General features: G+C 46.9%; 1 long non-coding RNA gene and 1 pseudogene across 1 annotated transcript; both read right to left on the bottom strand.

Annotated features, from left to right (window-relative positions):
• Window positions 1-5,517: 5,517 nt before the first annotated feature.
• Window positions 5,518-7,134, bottom strand: LOC144121545 (uncharacterized; annotated as a pseudogene).
• Window positions 7,135-14,294: 7,160 nt separating this feature from the next.
• On the bottom strand, window positions 14,295-17,632 carry LOC144118763 (uncharacterized). Its single transcript, XR_013312135.1, has 3 exons — window positions 17,002-17,632; window positions 16,085-16,248; window positions 14,295-14,343 (listed from the first exon to the last, which is right to left on the bottom strand). It is a non-coding gene; the product is annotated as an uncharacterized LOC144118763 (long non-coding RNA).
• Window positions 17,633-23,592: the final 5,960 nt, after the last annotated feature.

The raw sequence follows: 23,592 nt of genomic DNA, 5'->3' as shown, positions 1-23,592 counted from the left end.
CGTGCAATACCTTTTTATAGCATTACGCCAGTACCGGAATGTACCCGAGATATTCAAAGTTTCCTCTAGATACGTTGGTCCCTGCTGGTTGTAAGGTTTTTTTTATTGTGGATCAGGAATGCCTATCTGTATTTTCTGCCTTTTGCGAATTTGCAGATACGACCAAAGAAGAAAGGTTTTCTTGTTGTCCCCAGAGGGTGTAGGAAGATACATCCCCGGAACATACATCCCCAGAAAAAAAGGACCCCTTAGCAAGCACCATCTAGGTAAAAATGTACCCATGTGAAGAAAAAAATTTCTTCCGGAACCCACTAAACAGCAAATTCCCCTGTTTATTAAACTTTTCTTTGGATGTGTGAATAGATGTATGCATGAAGAATTTTGTGGTACTAGACCGCGTCTATGACATGCAAAGAAAAAGCATTTCTGGAGGTGACTTCGTAGAAGCGCCGAGCGATCCCGAGAGGCACTTGCTCGGGACCACTTCCCTTTCGCCGCCATCATTGTTCTTCATGAACGCCCCGCATCTGTTCGTTGTTTAGCCCCTTCCGTGCCGACATCTGTAGTCGTTGTAGTTTGCAAAGTTACAGCTTGCCAAAAAGAAACGCAGTCCAAGCCTTGATATCACGCTGAAGAAATGGAGCTGGTAGCAAAGAAATACACCAGAGACAAAAATATATGGAAGCTAAATCTAGAAAAGATGACAACATAAAATCAGCGAAATGCGACGACAGTAACAAGAAATGTGTGTCTGGGTGAAAACCAATACAATAAAGCATGGAGGCTAATACCATAAAAGTTAATGTAAGCTGAAATCAGTGAAATATGACAAGAGCAAAAGGAAATTAGTCTGGGTGATTGAAGACCAAGTCACGGAATAAAAATCTGAAAATATGAAAAGAAATGACCATGAGAGCCAACAAAAACGCGGCTAAAGGGTGATTTTACGTGAGTAAACTGAAGTAAAAAAATGAAAAACGAATAGAGTTGAAATCGGATCGTTTGCCCAACAGCACGTGCGCAAAAAAAAAATCTTCGATTTTGGTCGGCCCCGGAAGCGTAGTTTGCCAATAAGTTCTGAAGACGCTGCTGCATGGCCACGAGCGCGGTTCTGTGTCCCTTTTCGTTGCAGGCGCACCGAATTGATGCTGGGGTACCTTCATGGTCACGGTGGCTTCTTAACGCAAGGCTTCAATCGTCTTCCACATGGTTGAGTGGCTGTGGCCCAGCATGCTTCCCAGCCTTCTATTCCAAGTTTCTGCATGGTTGTTTGTCCTGTGTCCTCCATCAAGAGCTGCCGCGTGGGCACTCCACCTTGCAGGGGGATAGGTGGGAGGTTTTCGCCGCAAGGTTACGATGTTGTTAGCTCTTTTTATCCTCTTGTACGCACCGTAAGCATATGTGGTATCAAAGTAGTCTACTATTTCTTGGGCAGCTTCTGGCATTTGGCCTTTCAATACTGTCATTATCTCTTCTACGTCGTTAAGCGGCAGGTAAGCAAGAGCGTCCAGCATTCCCATGGATTTACGGAATTTTTCGTCTTGCCTGTAAAGGATTGCCAAACAGAGCTCTTGAATTTTTCGCCACGTGTTTTGGCACAGTTAGAATGAGCACGCCTTTATGACAACGCCTTCCCCAAGCACTGCTTTGACAACATTCATGGTCTCCCTTTCAAAGTCGCACATAACGAGGTCCGGGTAGAGAACCAATTCAAAGAGTTCGCAGTGGCCACGAAGTGACTTAAACAGCTCTTCGTAATATTCCTGATTTTTCCTTGTCGTGAAGGCGCAAGCAACTGATAAAGCGCCCTCGCCCAGTGGTACAAGAATAAAATATAGCTTCAGGATTCCCTTCGTTGCGAGGTCGAAGTTCTCATCCATGAACCATGCGTTGTTCGCGGCTAGAAACTTCAACCAAGTTGTGCTGGCAAATACAGGAATTCGGTTAACAGACTCTGTACCATTTTCGTAGCCCAGGAAGGTTTCTAGCTTGCTACCTGAAGTCATAGTCCACGGTTGCTAAACAACAAGGTCCCTGAGGCTGTCAGGATTCGGCGGGTAGATTTTGCTTCGTTGTTGGCGAATGCAGTGTTTCAGGCTTTGCTCTCTGCTTATGCGACAATTTGCTTCTGCACTAAGTTATCGGACTGCATCTGCGAGAATGTCAGCAGGCTTTTCTTTCGAGACAAGAACGATTTCTTTGAGTATATGCTTTGTTTTTTTGCAATATTTAAAGCAGCACCATCTACAGGATGAATGTGGGGAACCATTAGGCGATACTCTGAGGAATTCTCAACAATTAAAACACATTTGCAGCTCTTGCGATTAGCTCAAAGCGATCAAGTGCCAAAGGCAATACCTTTTGTCTCGTATACATTAACCCGTCAAGGCATAGCTGTACGCCTAATATGCTCGACTTCATGGTCTCCATCCTGAAATTAAGTACAAAAATAAATCAATAGTTGAACAAGTATCCAACTTTCAGCGCTCTACATACCGTTACATCACGTCTGCTAACTCGTACACTTACCTTTCAAGAGCTGGTGCAAGCGCGAAGCTGCTGTCTACAGGTGCAGTGCATAGCCGCTGAACTACTACCCCCTTGAATATTGCATCGGCGTCATGCGATAACTCGAGGAGAGTGTAGAGGAGATGCGCAGTCCTTGTGCCCAGAAAGAAACAATCGGTCATGATGTCAAGTGCCTTCGTTATGATCTGATGATAGATGTATATTTTTTACACTTGCATTCTTCAGTAAACGATATTTGCTTGTATTTAGTTTGTGTATCGAGATGCCCTTCTCATGATGTGTATTGTTGCAAACCTTCCAAGCGTTTAGCAATAAGCGATTTCCACACTTTCGTTGCTCTGACGATGTCGTTGCGTTTACGTGTCAGTGACTCGTTCCAACGGCACACAACTTGTAGCCGCCTCATGCGAGCCGTACATGCATACCAGTCGCATGCATGCGAGTTGCATTCATGTACACATGCGAAGCAGCCTGATCCTCAAATTACGGCGGCTTACGATACGTTTCATGTCACCCCTTTGGGGACATATTACCCTATTTCTCAAATAAGGACTCTTTCAGGGGATGTATGTTCCGGGGACGTATCTTCCGGCTCCCACAAAAGCAGGCACACATGCATTAGTCAGATATAACTCAAGAATGCAATTGCTTTTCCAAATAAAAGAACGCTTTCCAGCCCAACAGCATGGGCCGATTAACATGACCTTGCTAGTTTACCAAAACTAGGAGTGGTTGACGAAAGGGGATAATCCCCTCTTTATATCTCCAGGGTTACACCCTTTTCTTTATTGTGGCGCCACTCCCTGTATTCTAATGCTGCAGCGTGACGAGAATCAGCCGACGCCATTGGCTGGACGGGGTCCACTGACGGGCTTAGGCCGCTGCGTTCTAAAGTATAATTGGAGTATAGTCGCTGATGGAAGTACACATACCTGCTAATTGCACCAAGCAACAAGGACTTATTTCTTTATGTAGCGCGTGTACAGCGTTGGTATGCATAGGCACAACACTGTTCAATGATTCCGCAAATGTGGAGTTCAGAGGCATCGTGGCTGGGTAAAATGCAGTCCTTTATAGCATTTAAGAATACATTTGTTCTTTAGGACGTGAAATATAAATTGAGCAGAGTGTGGTTGCGCCATATCTCTTATGACGTATACACCATAACCACGAGGGACAGTTAACACCTGGTAGTGTGGAGCAGTCGTATTTTTGTAGCGTAAGCTACACTGGCCAAAGTTGAGCAGTTTCGCGTGGCCCCTTGAGAGCCGTTCTGTGCATGCGCGAGGAGCAGTGAAGTCACACGGCGAACAGCTGGCGCGCCGGAGCCGCCGCCGCGCGCCTGGCCTGTCAAGGTAGATGTATACTGGTAGCGAAGGCTCCATAGACGCCCATTGGTCCAAAAAATGGCGGCTCATGGGCACTCCAGCGCCCCCTGGATTTTGGGGGGCAAACTACGCAAACGTGACGTAGAATGACGTCACGCATACGTATGCTTTTGGCGCGAATTATAAAGCGGTCTTTCTGTAGAAACCGCGTTTTCGAGCCCGTATCTCTCGAAGGTTGCTGCCTTTCAGCGCGCCCCAACCTTTGCCAGTCAAATGTGCTCGAGCTCCTGCTAGTTATGGCCTTGTTAATGTGCAATTGGGAACGCAATGAAAGTGACTGGTAAAGGAGGGGCAGCATAGAAAGGCAGCAACACTTCCAGACACTGGCGAAGCATGCATGATTCGTAGTGCAAATACTGGTGCTAGTACTTTTGAGAGCTTTTGAGTACAGCAAGGTATGATGCACAAAACACTGGCTCAAGTGCACAGTTCGCAATAGAGTGTACGGCAAGTATGGTTTTCATAGTTTCATATTCATTGTTTATTGCAGCAACCAAACAAATACAGTCACAAAGCACACCCTTGGCACACAAACAAAAAATACTTGTCACAGGCAGCACAAGCAGTATTGTTTAAGTTGGCTAATCATCTCAATAGTCACAGTGCAGATAGGAAAAAGCCCTGAAGTGCCACGAACGTTGTCAGGAAATTGAAAAGTATAGAAAACAATGCTACGACAGCTTCAATTGAAGCAAACATAACATGACATAAGTAGGCGCATCAACACAGACCATAGAGCACACTGGGATTATTCTTCACATTTAATTTCTTCAGCTGAAAGAATATAGCAGGTGCGTTTACATCTGCAAGGCAATGTTAAAGCCAGCTTTAGCACCCTCAAACGTGCTCAACGTAGGAGCAAATACCATACATTGAGCCGGCGTACCATCTCCAGAGTACTTCTAGTCGTTAGCCGGATAAATTTGAAGCAATTTTACGTCAACAAAAGTACACATGAAGTACAGCGTACAGTGAAGTGCAAGGACATTCACGGGGCAGTAAAGCATGTAATCAGTGTACTGTACCCTACAATATAGCCAGATAAAAGTCCAGCGCTGTTCTGTTCGTTGCGCTGACAAAGATCCTACTAAAAAATCTGAGATGCAACTAGCCTGCTAAAAGGTGGCCTGGTAGCCAGTGGTGCCGAGTGGTAGTTATGATGACAATGGTTGATTTCATTACACCTGCCAGCACGGAACTGCAGGGGGGGCGAGCAGGTGGAAAAATTGATCCCAGCGCCACGGAAACTAGGTTAATCGATTGCCTAGAAAGTCTCCTTTCAGAGGCATTCGCTTTATCGGTATGGCGTTTTATCTGACAATATTGCACAAGTACATAGGTGACACTTGAACAGGCTGTACATGGCATAAAAGTACCCTAAAAGAGCGACATAGTGGAATGAACGATGAAAGATGCTACATTGTTAAACCATTGCCCCTGTGAGCAACCACGTCACATCCTAGCAAATCAAAATACACAAGTAAAAAATAAAAGAATAAAACCAGGCTGTGAACCAGAAAAAAACCCTTTGCAACCGTTAAACCAGACTAAGCTGATTTGTTGCAAAGGCTGCATAATAGCCTGCAACTTCACGAAATATTCAGCCAACAGCTCGGGAATTGCATCCTTTTCATTTGCTTAGCCTCAGTGCTTGCTTCGTGGCTTTCCGTTTAGTAGTTTGACTGTGCAGTTCAAGATTTTTTCTGCGTGCAAGCCAATGCAGCCTCACCCTGACGAACAGGGCAAACAAACCATCATAAACGTCATCACCACACACAGTCAGCGATTTTTCTACCTTGGCATGAAGCAACATGCACAGATCATGCCCTACTTGTTCTTTTCCCACAATATTGGCACTAGATGCGACAAAAACCTGCTCGCAAGCATTGATGAAAGCTACAAACGAGGGTGTAGGAACTGACAGGCTCCCAAAGTCACCTTCTCCAGGATTTTTGACACTTAAGTACAAGAGAACTTGGCTGATTGGCAAAGGCGGCATTTTCTAGCCTCACCTCGCACGTATGTGGCCCTGTAACACACCTGTGATCATTCATAAACTTGTAGGCAAGCCAGCCAGCAAAATAGACAATGTTGTTCTCTAGTATTGGAGACTGATAATCATATGGCAAAACTTCTACTGCAACTGGCAAAGATGTGGCAGCTGTACAGAGAGAAGGAGCAGACTTAGATAAACAAATTGGGAGAGTGGCTAGAAGGCTAGACATGTCTTCAGCACAGTTGCTGCTTTCCGACAGTCTGAAAAGGTTGTTAACTAAAAGATGCCTAAATGCTGCTTGAAACTGCCGGCAAGACGAGTTGCTGTTTGATCCAGATTTCGACCTAACAATAGAAAAGGTGTTTTCAAGTGCATCCTGGTTCAGGTGCCTGGTAAGGAGGTATGTCAAACCATAGCGAGAGGCCAGGTGGTTCCATAACAGCAGCACAGCCCTCATAGTTTGGCAGAAGCCACGGATGCAAAGAGGCTGCCGCGCACAGCCTAGAACTTCGATGTTTTCGAAAACTGCAATACACTCTTCCAAAAACTCTTCATGCACAGATCCTGCACAAATTGCAGATGCATACGGAGACTGTCCCCGCTTCTGTGAAGTATTTAGACTGTCAAAGAGTCTATCAATCCTCTCAACAAATCTGGCTGTGTGGATAGCCTCTGATGGCAACTGTTGGAATGTTGCCAATGAGCACAATGCAGCAGCGCAATGATTGCTGAATACCTGTGCTGCGAGTTTCACAGACATCTTCGAAGCAAAAGTTAAAGTGCCGGGCACTCAACTTTGGGATGGACCGAATTTGCATTTCTCGATCCTTCTCATAAGCCTGTCGTATGTACGAGCTTTTAATTGTGTCACTGCCTACCCTGAAGTCATACTTGAAGAGCATATTGCGCAAGCACTTGAGCAAATGCGGTGGATCAAAAATAAAGAAAAGCGGTTCACCATTCACACTTAAGTACGGCTTTTCAGGGGTCACAAGTTTCGAAAACAGAGAAACATTTTGGTTCCCCTGATCACAAACCACAGCCACAGGCTGCAATCCAGCTCCAACCAACATTTTGTGGCATTTGAAGAGGAGGTCATAGAGAACAGTTGCAGGCGCTGCCTTATCTGCAAAGAAGTAGCCAAGAGGCTGCTTCCACGGCGTACATATTCCTTTGGCCATGAACACAAGCGCCTTGTTTGCAAGATTTGGACCTTGTGCTGCACTGTATTCTTCAAGGCCTTCAAATCTGTCCGACACTGGATTGTACGACAGCTCCTTTGAAACATGCATTTCATCAAAAATTATGGTGCAAGCCCTGTCTTGCCGTGGAAAAGACGCTGCCCGTTTCTCGATCAAATCAAAAACTTCAGGATAAAATCCAACCCTCAATGGTACGCGTGCAAGCCACAGCTGCAGTGACCTAACAGATGGAAGTTTCAGGAGTTTCCTGCAATATCTGTAACCTTTTGGGCTGTGGAAGTATAAACCTAAAGCAAAGGTTTTGTTTTGGCTGCACCATCGACGGCCAAACCTGCTGACATTGTGCATCTTTAACTGAGCTTCAACAAAAGCAGCAACAGCTGGTGTTAAATGCTCACGCAGACTATCTACCAATTCGGCAGTGGTCTTCATGCGACGGCGCTGAAGCAGCAGTCCTTGCAGCCTCTTGTTGCGGTTACGCAGCTGCCTGAGCTTGGCTCGAAATTTCTGCAGTGGCCGCCTTTCATTGATGGGGCTGGTGAAAGATCCTGCAACGTACAGAGTCGACGGAAGAGCAATAAGTTGCTACGTCGGGTTTAGTCATAGCTGCATGTAGTCCTGTAGCACCAAAAAGTGCGCAATATTGCGAAAGCGTTGTAAAATTGCTAACCTTCATAAGAAAGAGGCGAACTGCTGAACGGAGCTCCTGGTGACAGATCAGTACTCGCTGACAGTGTTGCGGCCACCCCTGCCGTGCCAGGTTTCAGAGATAAAGCGCTTGCTTCAGTGCTTGGTCCTGCATATGTGTGGTCAGCTGCGCCCACAGAATATAAAGAACAAAATATAGTGACAGCACAGTTCTGACAGGGAAACCAGCAACCCAACAATGCACAAATAATAACTAAGCGCCACAGGCGGAATTAACACTTACACTAAACCATTATGAAGCCAATGGCGTGGGAACAATCTTGGTTCAGCGTAGAACCAGTAGGGCTGGCACCATCTGCATCTGCACAGCGCACAGACAAGGAATTGTAGCATATTTCTGAGCCATACCTCCTCAGGCTGTTCGAGCAGATACGAAATAACAATCACCTTCTTGGAAGAGTAGCAGCGACTGGGACGACCGACTCTGGACGTACCCCTTGGAAACAGGTTCACTGGAGACAGCAGCTATCATAGGAAGCAGTCCAATGAGCTTTCAGTCGTCACCATTTTCAAAAGATTTATGTCAGTTATGCATACAACCCTGCTCACCTGGTTCTCCAGCCCGGCGCACTGATGCCGAAGTTTCGCTCAGAGATTGTTGTTGTTGTGTGTTGTTGTTGTGTGTTGGGTTTTATGGCACATAGGCAGCTAAGGCCATCATGCGCCAAACTCAAGGTGTAGAATTGGCTTTCTGTAGAATGTTTACGAATATCAGAAAATGCCGATGGCGTAGATGACCTAAAAACATTGTGCTGCCTAGTAAAAGAAGAGAAGAAATTTGGAAATCGCTAATGGTAAAAGCCTTAAAGAAGGTCAGGCAGCCTTAGCGGCTATCCTTGGCTAGGCAAGGATCCTGAGGCTCCCAACCAATCAAATAAAAAGCCTCAGCCTACTTCTCAGGAATGAGAAAGTGGCTGAGGTGTATCATGTAATAAAGGGAAGCAGTGGTTCAAAAATTAGTTTTTCGAGGACGCCCGCTGCTTTTAAAAAGCTAAAAACGGAGGGTATGTTAACAATGGCATTATCAGCTAAGAGCAATGTTGGGTGAAAAGGAATGTATTCATGATAAAATTGAGTGAAGTACTTTTTTCTTAGTTTTTCTAGTTTCACACATGAGAATAGAATGTGGTTAACAGTAAGTTCTTCTCCGCATTCCTTGCAACCAGGTTTATCTTGTTTTGTTAGCAGGAAGTTGTGCGTGAGGTGCGTGTGGCCTATTCGCAGACGGCATAAAACCACTTCTTTAAAACGTTCCTGGTGCACACATGACTTAAATTCACCCAAAACTGGTTTTACAAAGTGCAGTTTATTATTCACTTCGCTGTTCCAACGCGACTGCCATTTTTGTCTTAATTTCTGTTGAACTAATTTCATGCAGTCATTAAAGGGTATATCTACTTTTTTTATTTCCTTGCCCCGAGCTTGAGCGGCACACAAATCTGCTCTCTCATTTCCTTTTATTCCGACGTGGCTCGGGACCCAGCAGAGTTTAATGTTTTGTCCTCGAGCAGTTGCTGTTACAATGTTGTGTATGATGTCCCCAAGTATGGGAGTGGTTGCGTTTCTAGAGTGGAGGGCTGTAAGTACACTTAAAGAGTCTGTGTAAATAATAGTGTTTTTGAGGTTCTCATTTAATATTTTTTTTGTTGCCACACATACTGCGTAACATTCTGCGCTGAAGATGAATGCGCACTGTGGAAGTCGCATTGCTGTCTCCGAATTTCCTCGCACCACTGCGCTTCCTACGTAAACATTCGTTTTTGAACCGTCAGTGTAAAAGTCCGTAAAACGACTGTATTTTTCTTCGAGTGCAAGGAATTCCTGTACTATATGTTGTTTTGGAGTTTGTTTTTTTTGGAACTGCGTAAGGGTAAAATCACAGATTGCCGGTAAATTGTGCCATGGAGGCAGTGGAGCTCGTCTTCGAGCAATGGCAGGTAATGTGTCCAGTACTCAGAGGTTTTGACACATCTCTTCAAAACGCAGGAGGAGTGGCCTGATAGCTTGTGGTTTGTTGTTAAAAAGTGTTCTTGATGGGCACTTTGTGACTATGGGGTAACATAGGTGTTTGGGAAGCGAACGGATTTTTAAAACGTACGAGCACGTGAGCATGGTTCTTCGGTCCTCGAGTGACGGTTCGTTGGTTTCTACATAAAGACTGTTAATGGGTGATGTCCTGTAAGCACCAGTGGAGAGACGCAAACCCAAGTTATGCACTGTATCTAGTCGTTTAAGGTATGATGGTCTCGCTGACCCATACACTATACATCCATAATCAAGGGTAGAGCGTACTACAGAGCGGTAAATTTTTAGAAGGCATGTCCTGTCGGCACCCCAATGTTTTCGTGACAGCACTTTGAGTATGTTGAGGGATCGGGAGGCTTTCTTTTTCAGTGCATTTATATGAGGCAGGAAAGTGGGCTTTTTGTCAAAGGTTACGCCTAGGAATTTGTACTCATTTTTCACCGGTAGCTGTGTTTTGTTCAGGTGTATAAATGGGTCGGCCTGTAAGCCTCGCTTAATAGAGAAAAGAATGGCCACGGTTTTCTGTGTGGAAAACCGGAAACCGTTCTCGTCTGCCCAGGTCACCAGTTTATCCATTGTCAGCTGTATCTGTCTCTCGCATGTTACCAGGTTTGAGGATGTGCAGGCTATTTGCAGATCGTCAACATAGACGGAATACATAATGGCCTTCGGTATTACTTTGGCTATGGAATTTACTTTAATAACAAACAATGTCGTGCTCAAAATACACCCCTGAGGAACCCCGTTCTCTTGAACGAAGCCCCTGGACACGGTTGATCCTAGGCGCACTTGAAATGAGCGGTCGGAAAGGAAGTCCTCCAGGCAGTTCAACATCCTGCCACGGATGCCAAGATCTGCTAAGTCACGAAGGATGCCGAACCTCCAGGTGGTGTCGTATGCTTTCTCGAGGTCAAAAAAGACGGCAAGACAGTGCTGTCTGTATATAAAAGCCTCTCGGACAGTATTTTCCAGGCGAGTTAAGTGGTCTGTTGTTGAGCATGCTTTCTTAAAACCGCACTGATGGATGTCAATAAGCTCAAGAGATTCAATCAGAAAAGTTAGTCTTTTATTCAGCACACTTTCGAATGATTTGGCAAGGCAGCTGGTAAGGGCTATCGGCCTGTAACTAGTAGGGGATGTTGGTTGTTTTCCAGATTTCAGGAATGGTACAATAACTGCTTTCTTCCAGGCTTTCGGCAATCTTCCGAGCACCCACACTTGGTTAAAAAACTTCAAGAGCGCCTCCACAGATGGCTGGGAAAGATGTGCTAGCATTTCTTAATGTATATTGTCAGGGCCAGGTGCTGTCTTTTTTCCGGCCGAGAGAACTTCGTTTATTTCTTGGAGTGTTATTAAACCATTGTACGGTTCTTTTGTGCAGCCCGTTGTTGGAAGTCTATGTTTCTCCACTGCATGTTTATGCTTTAAAAATGTTTCTGTGTAGTGTGAAGAACTAGAAATGTTTGAGAAATGTTCTCCCAAGATGTTTGCCTGTTCCTCTATATTTGTCTGTGTACCTGGAGCTGTTAAGAAAGGAATTGTGTAAGGAGAAAAGCTTCTGTTAAACTTGTGGACTTGTTCCCACATTTTTTTGGACGTAACTGAACTATTTATGCATGATACGTAGCTTCTCCATGATGTTCTTTCGGCATTTCGGCGGATGTACCGAGCTTTTGCTCTCGTCTTTTTAAAGTTGATGAGGTTATCTTGAGTTGGGTATCTTCGAAAAACTCCCCAAGCTTTATTTTGCTTCTTTTTTGCTTCCCGGCATTCCTGCGTGTACCATACCTTGTTGTTTTGTCGTACTATTCCTGACGATTGCGGAATAGCTTGGCACGCAGCATCAATAATACAGCTTGTAAAAATTTCATTCAGTTCGTCAACGTTAAGACTGTTTGAAAATAATTTCTCCAGGCTAGCCTTTTCTCTAAATAGTTGCCAGTCGGCTAGGTGTAGTTTCCAACGGCGTGGTTTACTAGGGATGACTGATGGTGGCGATGAAAAGTTAATCACTACCGGAAGATGATCGCTTCCGTACGGGTTATCGAGAACATCCCACTTAAAATCGGTAAAAACGGAAGAAGAGCTAAAAGATAAATCTATGCAACTCATTTTTCCTGAGGCTGGAGAGCAATATGTGGGTTTGCCTGTATTGAGTAGGCAAACATTATTGCACAGAATAAAATCTTCTAATATACGGCCCCTAGTGTCTGTCTGTTCACTCCCCCAGAAAGGGGAGTGTGCATTAAAATCCCCAACTACCAGATATGGCTCTGGTAGCTGATTAAAAAGTGATTCTAGGTCATGAAGTGTTACTGTGAGGTGTGGCTGAAGGTATACTGAACATATGGTAATTGTTTTAAAGCTAATGACGGTGACTGCAATGGCTTCATAATTCGTCTGCAGCTGGATTTCGCGTGTTGCAACACCGCTCTTAACAACGACAGCAACACCTCCAGAGAGCCTATCTTCCTGCTCACGGTCACGGCGAAAGACTTTATAATTCTTAAAAATATTTTTTTGTAAAGGTCCCAAATTGGTCTCCTGAAGGCACAGTGCTACAGGAGACATAGAGCGTAGGAGATCTGTTGCATCGCTGTAGTTATTTAAAATTCCACGGCAGTTCCAGTGGATAAGGAACGCCATGATTATTTTAAGGAGGAGTGTTTTGAGACCTCAGGTCCCTCCTTGTTGAGGGCCTGTTATTGTGGTTTTTTTCTTTTTTCCGGTCAAGAGAGCCCCGTCGCCGTTGCGACCGAGGCGAGCTTTGACTTGTATCCATCGCCTCCATGGAGGCGCTGGAGTTCCGCGGGGAACCCGCGGGCAGGGGGGTGGTAGACTTCTCCCGAACGGGGGAAGCCTTGCGGGCTGCCGACTTGGAGGACGGCCGGCCCGTTGTTGGGGGTGGCATAGCAGCTCTCGCTGCATCTGCCAGGGGCGCGGATGGCCCTGCCTCAGCCTCACTAGGTGTGAACTGGGCAGGTGCCTGAGACCGGTGTGATGCGCTGCGCCCGCGCACCACATCGGCGAAGTTTGTGTGGGGTGTTAAGGAGAAAGTGCCTTGCGACATTGCTTTCTTGCCTCTTTAAAAGTGATATTATCTTTTGTCTTTATTGTAATGATTTCCTTTTCTTTTTTCCAGGCAGGACAAGACCTTGAGTAAGCAGCGTGCTCGCCTTCGCAGTTTGCACAGCGTGGCGCGGCGTCGCAGCCGTCTGATTGGTGGTCATTGGAGGCACATTTAGCACAAGTGTTGCGGCCGCGGCAGCTCTGGGAGCCGTGACCGAACTTCTGGCATTTGAAACAGCGTCTAGGGTTGGGGATATAAGGGCGAACGGAGATTTTTGCATAGCCTACCTCGATTGACTCGGGTAGGGTGCATGAGGCAAACGTCAGGACCAGGTGTTTTGTCGGAATCTCTTTGTTGTCTTTGCGGATTGTAATTCTGTGGACGTTGGTAACATTCTGAGGGTTCAGTCCTTCAAGCATCTCTTCCTCTGTTAGGTGCAGGAAATCATTATCTGAGATGACACCACGTACTGTGTTCAATGATCTGTGCGGTGTAACAGAGACAGGAATATCGCCAAAAGTTTCAATGTTTGCAAGCTTTGAAATCTGAGTTATGTCGAGCAGTTCGAGGAGGAGGTCACCACAAGCCAACTTTGTGACTTTGTACTGAGGGCCCAGGGATTCTGTAAGAACTCTTGAAACAAGGAACGGGGATATTTGTCTGGCTGGCTTTTCTGTTTATTTACTGTGGACGATGTGGTACTTATGAAAAGTTGTCTTCTTTTTGTTGAAAAACTGGGATGTGACATCGGTCCGCCCCCTTTTCAGAGGGCGATCATTATTAAGCAAGGAGGAAGCCATAAAAAATTTTGTTCTTCGGCCTTGGTGCCAGCCGCCCACCATGGAGCCCAACTAGGGGGCAGGACAGGAACTTGAAAACAAGTCCTGCCCACGCCAGCTGTACACCATTGCTATAACCGAATATGACGAAACCCAGGATAGTTCGCCACACAGGGTTAACCCTAGCCGCCAGGAAAAAGGAAAAAACCAAGGAAGGAGGACGAGACAGGAGAGTTGTAAGAAAGATGATAGGAAAGTAAAAGATGGAGGGGAGGATAAGGAAAAGACGACTGCCGATTTCCCCCGGTCGGGACAGGCCGGAGGTGCCGTCTACAGGAAGCTGGGGCCAAAGTGGTGTGTTGCCTCCGCCGAGGGGCCTTAAGGGTCCAAACGCTCGGCATCGGCTCAACCACCAGGATCCCCTTTTCCCCGGACACGGCGATGCCACGCACGGCGAGGCGCGGGTGCTCGGGTCCGTGGTGATGCACAGTTCACCATCATCCCCTTGCGGGGATGTCCCTGCGGATGCTCGGGAACCCGCGGTGACGCCACTCACCGTCGCGACGCCTGCAAGCTGCAGGCGCCCCCCTGCGGGGGCTCAGAGATTGTGAACAGTTCATGTCGCTGCTGCATTCGCTTGAGGTGTCTGAAATGCCAACATTATTGCGGAGAGAAAAGAGAATTCAGTACCTTTATAGTAAATAATTTCCAAAGAACTATAGCTTCCACAGCATGCGGTTCACATTGTCATCACTCTACAAAGAAAAATGCTTATCCAATGAAATAAAATTCTGTTTACCACCCTAAATCGTTAGGCACATTAGTTTGATGTCATCAGCAGCTGTGGAGTACCAGTAAATCATTTGGAATTTTCATATGCTATGTTTTACTTTGAAGAGTGCGAAATTCGCCTGTCACACAAACAACGATAGCTCGCAAATCAAGTAATGTGCCCCATATTGTTTACAGATTTATGCAGGTCAGCCTATGGCCTACGCAATGAGATGCAACAAGATGAATTCTTAAGCAATTATCGCAAAAAATAAAAACCTGTACAAACATTGGCTTTCGCTAGCATGAATATTGAGGAAAAAGGCAACAACACAAACAATTATTAGTGCATTTCTATAATCGTTCAGTGCATGCTTTGATACATAACACATGAGCACACAATATCTCGAGAAGCTTTTCACCAAGCGTACCTTGCCCAAGTCGGCATAAGATTGCATCCTGATAAGACTGAAGATGAAAAAAGAAGCTCTGCATACAAGAAAGCAAAGTTCAGGAGTACTAAAATTCATCAAACATTTAGGAAGGCTCACCCTTTTTTCCCCCTCACTTCTTTTGAGCTATCAAAGGAAGGACGAGAATGCCCTCTGGACACGACAGGGACCGTTCATGAGACAAGGTTTCACGGTGAATATGAAAGATTCAACTCCCACTTGCTGCAAAACATGTAGAGTCGCCTGGTTTCCGTTGCTGAAGTGGCTAGCGGCATCAAACAGCCTGAACCGGAAGACTGACAGACTCACGTTAAGATCCTTTGGAGCCCTTTGCCATGCCAGACTATCGAATATCCCACTTCCATTATCCTTTTTTTTACCGGAAATATCAGGCAAGAGTATTCACACCGTCAGTGTACTTTTTCCGCACCCGTGCCTAGAAATTCGCTTGAGCACCCTTCGCCTACTAAGCTTGTGCCATTAGCTTACCACAAGCACAAACCTAATTCTATGCTATGTTGGACATTTGTCACGAACCTCACATACAGTGTACAGTGCATACAAGAGACGTAAAACGAATATTATATATATAATATATACACATATATATATATACACACATATATATATATACACACATATATATATACACACACATATATATATACACACACACACATATATATATACACACACATATATATATACACACACACATATATATATACACACACACATATATATATATACACACACATATATATATATACACACATATATATATATATACACACACATATATATATATACACACATATATATATATATACACATATATATATATATATATATATATATATATATATATATATATATATATATATATATATATATATATATATATATACGATATGTATATATATACGATATGTATATAATTATATGTGCTCACGTGAAAGCGATACTTCCGTTTTCGTTTTCGCTTAGCAGGGTGCAGGTAAAAATTTACTGTAATTTTTAAAGCCACAACACAGATACATAATTCGTTTTGCAAAAGACGCTAGACTGTTTACGGTTACGACAAAAAGGAAAATTTTCATTTTTTCACAAAACCTGACATTTCAAGGGCGGCGAATGCCTTAAAAGTTTGATAACAAAAATTACCGGCAATGCTTGCTCGAGTAGGCAAAGCATCGTGTCGCAGCCTTCCTGACGTCAGATACACAGATGGTTCGAAGTGCCTCGAGCAAATCCTGAGTTCTCGTAGCTGCGACGGCGCCTTCTTCTCCAGGCTGACGTTGCGGCAGAACTGCACCCACGCTCGGCACCTGGACGTGATGCAACATGCACGTTAGATACAACTGCGCCAAAAGAAATACGCATACTCGAAACGCCAATGCGTCATTATTCCTGTCACTGCTAACTGCAGTAAATTATACTTGCATTACATCTGAACTATGCTCGCGCCAAGCTCTCTGCGCCCCAGAGTGCGGTAACGCTCATCCTCATGCCACGCGGCTAGCTGCTTTTCTAAGCTCAACGAGTGACGAGAGTGAAGTGCGTTTAAAATTACCCTGACAGTCATGTATATGTAGGACCGCAATACCAAGGCAGGCAATAACTCCTGCTGAGCGAATCCAGTTAAAGCCTCCTCAAAGCCGCGCACATACACGAGGCTGAGTTTCGATACTCCCAGCTGCGAGGGGATCCTCAAATTGGCTTCATGGTTTTGCAAAACTAAACAATGTCGTACTCGGAGCTGTCAGGTAGCAAACTTTGTTCTAAATGGGCCTCCCGGTCAGTAGCGTGCACGTGGTTGCTCCTGAGAGCCCGGTGTGAAGTTCACGTTGGTGATAGTCAGCTGCATGAAACTCACTATAAATTAGAAAAATGTGGGCCTCTTTCGCACACCTCAGCACTGAAAGTGTGTGCCCTGCAGTATAGTACATAAATATCCCCGAAAACATGAAGCCAAGTACGCACGAACGGGTTATAGCTATGAAACACGAGCGAACAGCCCGGCGAAACCATATCGAAGCTATCGTGCATACCTAGAGACGACGGCACTGTCAAGAGCTCACCTGTGAAAGTCCAGCGGGAATCGGTGTAGCTTGACACCAGTGGTACTATCCACGCTGTTGCAGTGTACCACGGAGCATCGTTTCTTCACATGCCGCAAGCTCATCTTGAAATGAAGCGCTAAGCGCTTCAAAAGAAGAGCGCGAAGCGTGCAAAGACGGAAAAAGACTGCGCACTGGTCGCACGCCGAAGGAAACGACAAAACCGAGAAAACTGCCGCAGCGGTGCAGCGGGGTGCAAATCTTACCGAACGGTGACAAAGAAGCGACGTGCAAGGACGACGAAAACTTCGCAAAAGGAGCATTTTGAGACCGGCGAGCTAAATTTATACGCTTTACCAGGCGCGCCATCGCAGACAGCTGGCGATGAGAAATCGCTTCGTAAGCTCCCGCCACTGTGGCCGGGTTAGCCGGGTATCGAAACAAGGCCTGCAAAGACGCGCTGTAATGCACCGCACACTCATGAATAGGGGGCAGGTCAAGAGTGTTGCAAAAATACAAAATTTGCCAGGTTTTAATAAAATGACTTACCTCTTTCATAAAACAAGGTGCTAATATATTTTTTCTTTTCTATTGGCAGATTACATTCCAATTTTGTAGTTTTATCATTTATTTATATGAGTGTTTTGCCCCCCCATCCTCTGGTTGTGCTACAGTCGCGCTAAACCACTTTTCGGCCCAGCCTTCGCCACCACTATAAATCCGCCTTGGGCCTGTCTGCGCATCCTCTGGAAACCGCACCATGTGACCAACCACCGCTCCGCGCCGCTGGCAGCTCCTCCGCACCACATGACCAACCACGTAGTAAACCCCCCGCACACTCAATGAATGAAAAAACCCATGCCGAGGCTGGGAATCCAGCCCGGGCCTTTGGTGTTTCAAACGCAGACGCTACCACTCCGCCACGACGGCTCAACGTGTAAGTTTGAATAAAGCCACATGTTTTGAATGCGCGCCTTTCATATATTAACTCTTCAGAACCGGATATCGCCCCGTGTACGCTAAGTATATACTGTCCTAACAGAACTAGGCCATACGTAGTTTTTTAAAGCGAACTTCATACATGCACATTGTCATGCAGGCGCGTTGAATATGCCCTTTCCGGTAACAATTATAACATGTATCGCCGATATGAGGGCACGCTTCACTAGAGTGATTGGGTGACCCGCAACGGATACAGCTTGGCGACATCACAGACTGCCTTTCGCCTCGAACCTTATTCACTTCGTACGCCGGGGATAGGCTGTTATGCGTGAACGCCGCGCATTTCATTGCTGTTTCCATGGCAAGAGCTCTATCTACGGCCTTCTTGAAGGTTAGCTTTTTGTCTTCCGTGAACAACAGACGCTGAATGTCCTCGCGGAGCAGGCCGCAAACGAAACAGTCCCGGAGCGCTTCATCCAAGAAACTTCCAAATTCGCAACTCTGCACCAGCCTTCGAAGTTCCGCGACAAATTCGACAATGGACTCACCGCTTCGCTGTGACCGCTTGTAAAATTTCGCACGCACTGCGATGACGGACGACTGCGGCGCCAGGTGATCGCTCAGGAGTTTCAGAAGACTGTCAAGCTCTCGTGACGACGGTGCGTCCGGGGCCGTCAGCGACTTGAGCAGCGCGTAGGTCTTCGCGCCGATTAGACTTAGGAAAGCAGGAACCTTCTTTGCTACTGGAACATCGTTGACCGAAAGATAGGCCTTCAACCATTCCTCGTACGAGCGCCAGTCGCTCGTGGTCTCGTCGAAAGGTTCAATGTAGCCGATGTGACCCATGACTCACTTGGATGTTTCGGCTGCCGTGATGCCAGTTTCTAGAATTTCACCGCAGGGAAATCTTCGTGGCGGGAAGCTTTTTTACACAGAGGCCAGGTTCTTTACACTGCGAATTCCGTACGGCGGTCATCCCATCCTCGTCGCCAATATGTCATGTCTGGCATCCAAGAACTGGGCAGCGTAGACGTAGCATCGAAAGAACGTTTATTCCTGCTACTTGGCAGGAAGCCAACAGGTTACATACTGAGCTCGGTGGGCCCGTGCGAGCGGTCTTTTAAAGCCAGCACGGGCTACCCGATAAGAGATAGCCGGGCAGTGAGCATGCGCAGGCAGTACGCGATAACACGCGTGCTTGGTTTCGCGTGCGCACAACATCTCCTTCCTCCTAATGAGCGCAAAGTCCTTTTGCTACATTATACAATGCAACTAATGCTATGGCTGATATCGATCAGGAGGTCGCCGGTCCCTCTGTGGATAGCGTCGCTCCCCTGGAGGGTCGTTCTTTGCCGCAGGGGCCGCAGCTGGAAGTGGCTCGGTGTCGCTCTCAGGATCCCTGGAATCTGGAATAAAATCTTCCATGATGCTCTGCTTTGAGCTGTCGATGCTGAGCAGTAGCTCGTCTTGATGACGACGCCAAATGGGCACCACACGATTCGTCCTAACTCGAACCTTGAATGAAACGGGGCCAGACTGCTGAATGATAGTGCCAGGGACCCATTTCTCAGGAGCTCTGTAATTCCTCACGAGGACCTCATCGTTGATGTTGAAAAGTCGCTCACGTGCCTTGCGTCGCAACACATCGGAGACCTGTTGCTGAGCCACTCTTCCCCAGACAGAAGGCTTGACTGCGTCGAGTCTCGTGCGCGGTCGTCTACCTATGAAAAGGTTTGCTGGAGTTTCTCTTGTAGTCGCATGCGGCGTGTTGCGGTACGTCATCAGGAACGTCTCTAAGGTTGCGTGCAAGGAGTCTTGGGGTCGGCCTTTCCGCAACGCAGATTTCATTGTCTGTACAAATCTCTCCGCAAGGCCATTCGTGCTTGGATGGTACGCTGCACTCACGATATGACGACCACCGAAGCCTTTGACGAAGCTCTTGAATTCTTCGGAAACGAACTGTGGTCCGTTGTCGGTCACTATGGTCTCGGGTACGCCAAAACGAGAGAACAGGTCTTGGAGACACTAAATTGTGTGGTACGCCGTAGTCTTCTGCATGACATAAACTTCCGGCCATTTTGAGGGTGCGTCCACAGCAACAAGAAACATTTTGTCTTTCATGGGTCCAGCAAAGTCCAAGTGAACTCTTTGCCACGGCGAAGTCGGCCATGACCATGGATGAAGCGGAGCCGGTGCTGGTTCGTTCCGTTGCTGCTGACACTCTGCACATTTCTTCACGTGTTGCTCTAGGTCCGCGTCGATACCAGGCCACCAGACGTAGCTCCTCGCGCGTTCTTTGCATCTTACGATACCGGGATGACCCTGATGAAGTTCCTCAAGCAAGAAGGCTCGGTGTTTTGGAGGCACGACTACTCTCATGCCATACATTAAACACCCTTGATGAACTGTAAGCTCCAAACGCTTGTCGAAGAAAAGTTTCAACTCCTTTTCAGCGACATGCGACGGCCAGCCAGCACTTGTGAAGTTCAGTACCTTGCTTAGTAAAGGATCACGCCTCGTTTCACGAGCGATGTCTTGGCCTGTGACAGGCAGCGTTTCAAAACGAAGCGAATAAAAAGTTTCGCTTTCTTCTGCCGATTGCTTTTCGCTGCTGTCGAGTGGCAAGCGCGATAGACAGTCTGCTTCCGCATTATCAGTAGATTTCTTGAATTCAAGAGCATAGTTGTAGGCTGACAGCGTCAGCGCGCAACGCTGCATGCGGGCAGCTGCCATCGCGGGAATGCCTGTTTTCGGACCGAAAAGTGTTTGTAGTGGTTTATGGTCAGTCACAAGCGTGAAGAACCTTCCATAGACGTAGAAATGAAACTTTTTTACGCCGAATACGAGGGCAAGGGCTTCTTTCATGATCTGACTGTAGTTCTTTTCGGCACTTGGCAATGTGCGGGATGCGTAGGCAACCGGCCGAACTGATCCATTTGTCATTTTCTGCGAAAGAACTGCGCCTATGCCGTACTGAGATGCGTCGCAGGCAAGTTGAAGCGGTCGCTTCGGATCATAGTGGGCAAGAACTGGAGGGGAAGCCATAGCTGCTTTTATCTCCGTGAAAGCAAGCTGGCATGACGCATCCCACGTCCACTCCTTTGTTTGCTTTAGCAGCCTGTACAACGGCTGTGCCGAAGTCGAGAGACGCTGAACAAACTTGCCGTAATAATTGACCATCCCAAGGAATGACTGCAGTTGCTGCTTGTCTTTAGGAGCAGGCGCATTTAGCAGTGCCAATACCTTTTCAGGCGATGCGCAAACACCCTCGGCGTTGATGACGTGGCCCAGATAACGGTGCTCTCGTTGAAAGAACGAGCACTTATCGCGCCGGATGCGCACACCGCGTTCGTGCAATCTTGACAAGACGGCTTCCACGTTATGGAAATGCTCTTGCTTGGTCTTGCCTGTGACCAGGATGTCGTCAAGGTAGCAACTGACTCCTTACAACCCTTTCAGCATGTTGTCCATAATTTTTTGAAATATGCTTGGGGCGGACGAAATGCCGAAAGCCAGACGGTTCATAGTATACAAGCCCTTATGTATGTTTATCGTCAGTAGTTTCCGGGAGCTTTCCGCCATAACTACCTGCTGGTAGGCCCTACTCAGGTCGATCTTCGAAAATTGCTCTCCTCCTGCAAGCGCTGATAGAAGGTCATCTATCCGAGGTAGCGGGTACCGGTCTACTTCCAGACAGGGATTGACGGTGGTTTTATAATCGCCACAAAGTCGGAGGCTTCCATTCCTCTTCACCACCGGTACCAAGGGCGTCGCGTATTCGCTTGTAGCAACAGGCGTTATGATGCCAAGCTTCTCCATTTTCGCAAGTTCAGCTTCTACTGCACCTTGCAGAGCAAAGGGAACGCATCTTGCCTTTACAAACTTCGGCTGTGACCCCTCGCGAAGGACAAGCTCGGCCTACTCTTCCGTGATGGTACCTAGCTCATCCAATCCAGACGAATATCTTGCAACCATTCTCTGCCGAGGAGTGCCGGTCCTGTAGTGTGCACGACGTACAGGGGAAGCTCCACGCTCTGGCCGTTGTGGTGCACGACTTTCGCCATACCCTTCGGTGTTACTATGGCCCTAGTATACGTGCGCAGCTTTAACGTAGCTGGCTGAAGTCGCTTACGTGGAAACAGCCTCTGGAATTCGCGCCATGATATGACGGATACGGCTGCGCCGGTGTCAAGCTCCATCGTCAGTAGGACACCGTCAACGTTCACGGGTACAGTAAACGGGTCTGCTTTGACTGACTGAAGTGGGACAGACGTGAGCATCTTCACACGTTTCCGAGGCTTTGCCTCCCTAGCTTTCTTTCCTTTCGTGCAGGCGCGTTGAATATGCCCTTTCCGGTTACAATTATAACATGTATCGCCGATATGAGGGCACGCTTCACTAGAGTGATTGGGTGACCCGCAACGGAAACAGCTTGGCGACATCACAGACTGCTTTTCGCCTCGAACCTTATTCGCTTCGTATGCCGGGGATACGCTGTTATGCGTGAACGCCGCGCTTTTCATTGCTGTTTCCATGGCAAGAGCTCTATCTACGGCCTTCTGGAAGGTTAGCTTTTTGTCTTCCGTGAACAACACACGCTGAATATCCTCGCGGAGCAGGCCGCAAACGAAACAGTCCCGGAGCGCTTCATCCAAGAAACTTCCAAATTCGCGACTCTGCACCAGCCTTCGAAGTTCCGCGACAAATTCGGCAATAGACTCACCGCTTCGCTATGACCGCTTGTAAAATTTCGCACGCTCTTCGATGACGGACGACTGCGGCGCCAGGTGATCGCTCAGGAGTTTCAGAAGACTGTCAAACTCTCGTGACGACGGTGCGTCCGGTGCCGTCAGCGACTTGAGCAGCGCATAGGTCTTCGCGCCGATGAGACTTAGGAAAGCAGGAACCTTCTTTGCTACCTGAACATCGTTGACCGAAAGATAGGCCTTGAACCTTTCCTCGTACGAGCGCCAGTCGCTCGTGGTCTCGTCGAAAGGTTCAATGTAGCCGATGTGACTCATGACTCACTTGAAAGTTTCGGCTGCCGTGATGCCAGTTTCTAGAATTTCACCGCAGGGAAATCTTCGTGGCGGGAAGCTTTTTTACACAGAGGCCAGGTTCTTTACACTGCGAATTCCGTACGGCGGTCATCCCATCCTCGTCGCCAGTATGTCATGTCTGGCATCCAAGAACTGGGCGGCGTAGACGTAGCATCGAAAGAACGTTTATTCCTGCTACTTGGCAGGAAGCCAACAGGTTACATACAGAGCGCGGTGGGCCCGTGCGAGCGGTCTTTTAAAGCCAGCACGTTACATACAGAGCGCGGTGGGCCCGTGCGAGCGGTCTTTTAAAGCCAGCACGGGCTACCCGATGAGAGATAGTCGAGCAGTGAGCATGCGCAGGCAGTACGCGATAACACGCGTGCTTGGTTTCGCGCGCACACAACACACATAGGATCGTTAAGTGAGTTCAACACTGGGAGGGTATATAGGAAATACATCGAAACATTAGGATGCTATAGGCTGTCTAAGTACGTTTCGATTTTAATGCAGTTTGTGGCAGTGTTTTCCTCTTCAGAGAATAAAAGAAATGCTGGGGACTGATTTTTCTTTTTGAGTGTCGATTTTTACAAATCAGAGCTAAATATTAAAGAAATTATGGTTTGCGATA

The sequence above is a fragment of the Amblyomma americanum genome, chromosome 2 (genome assembly GCF_052857255.1).
Source record: "Amblyomma americanum isolate KBUSLIRL-KWMA chromosome 2, ASM5285725v1, whole genome shotgun sequence".
In the NCBI taxonomy this organism is placed as follows: Eukaryota; Metazoa; Arthropoda; class Arachnida; order Ixodida; family Ixodidae; genus Amblyomma; species Amblyomma americanum.
This window is presented reverse-complemented; position numbering and strand designations above follow the sequence as displayed.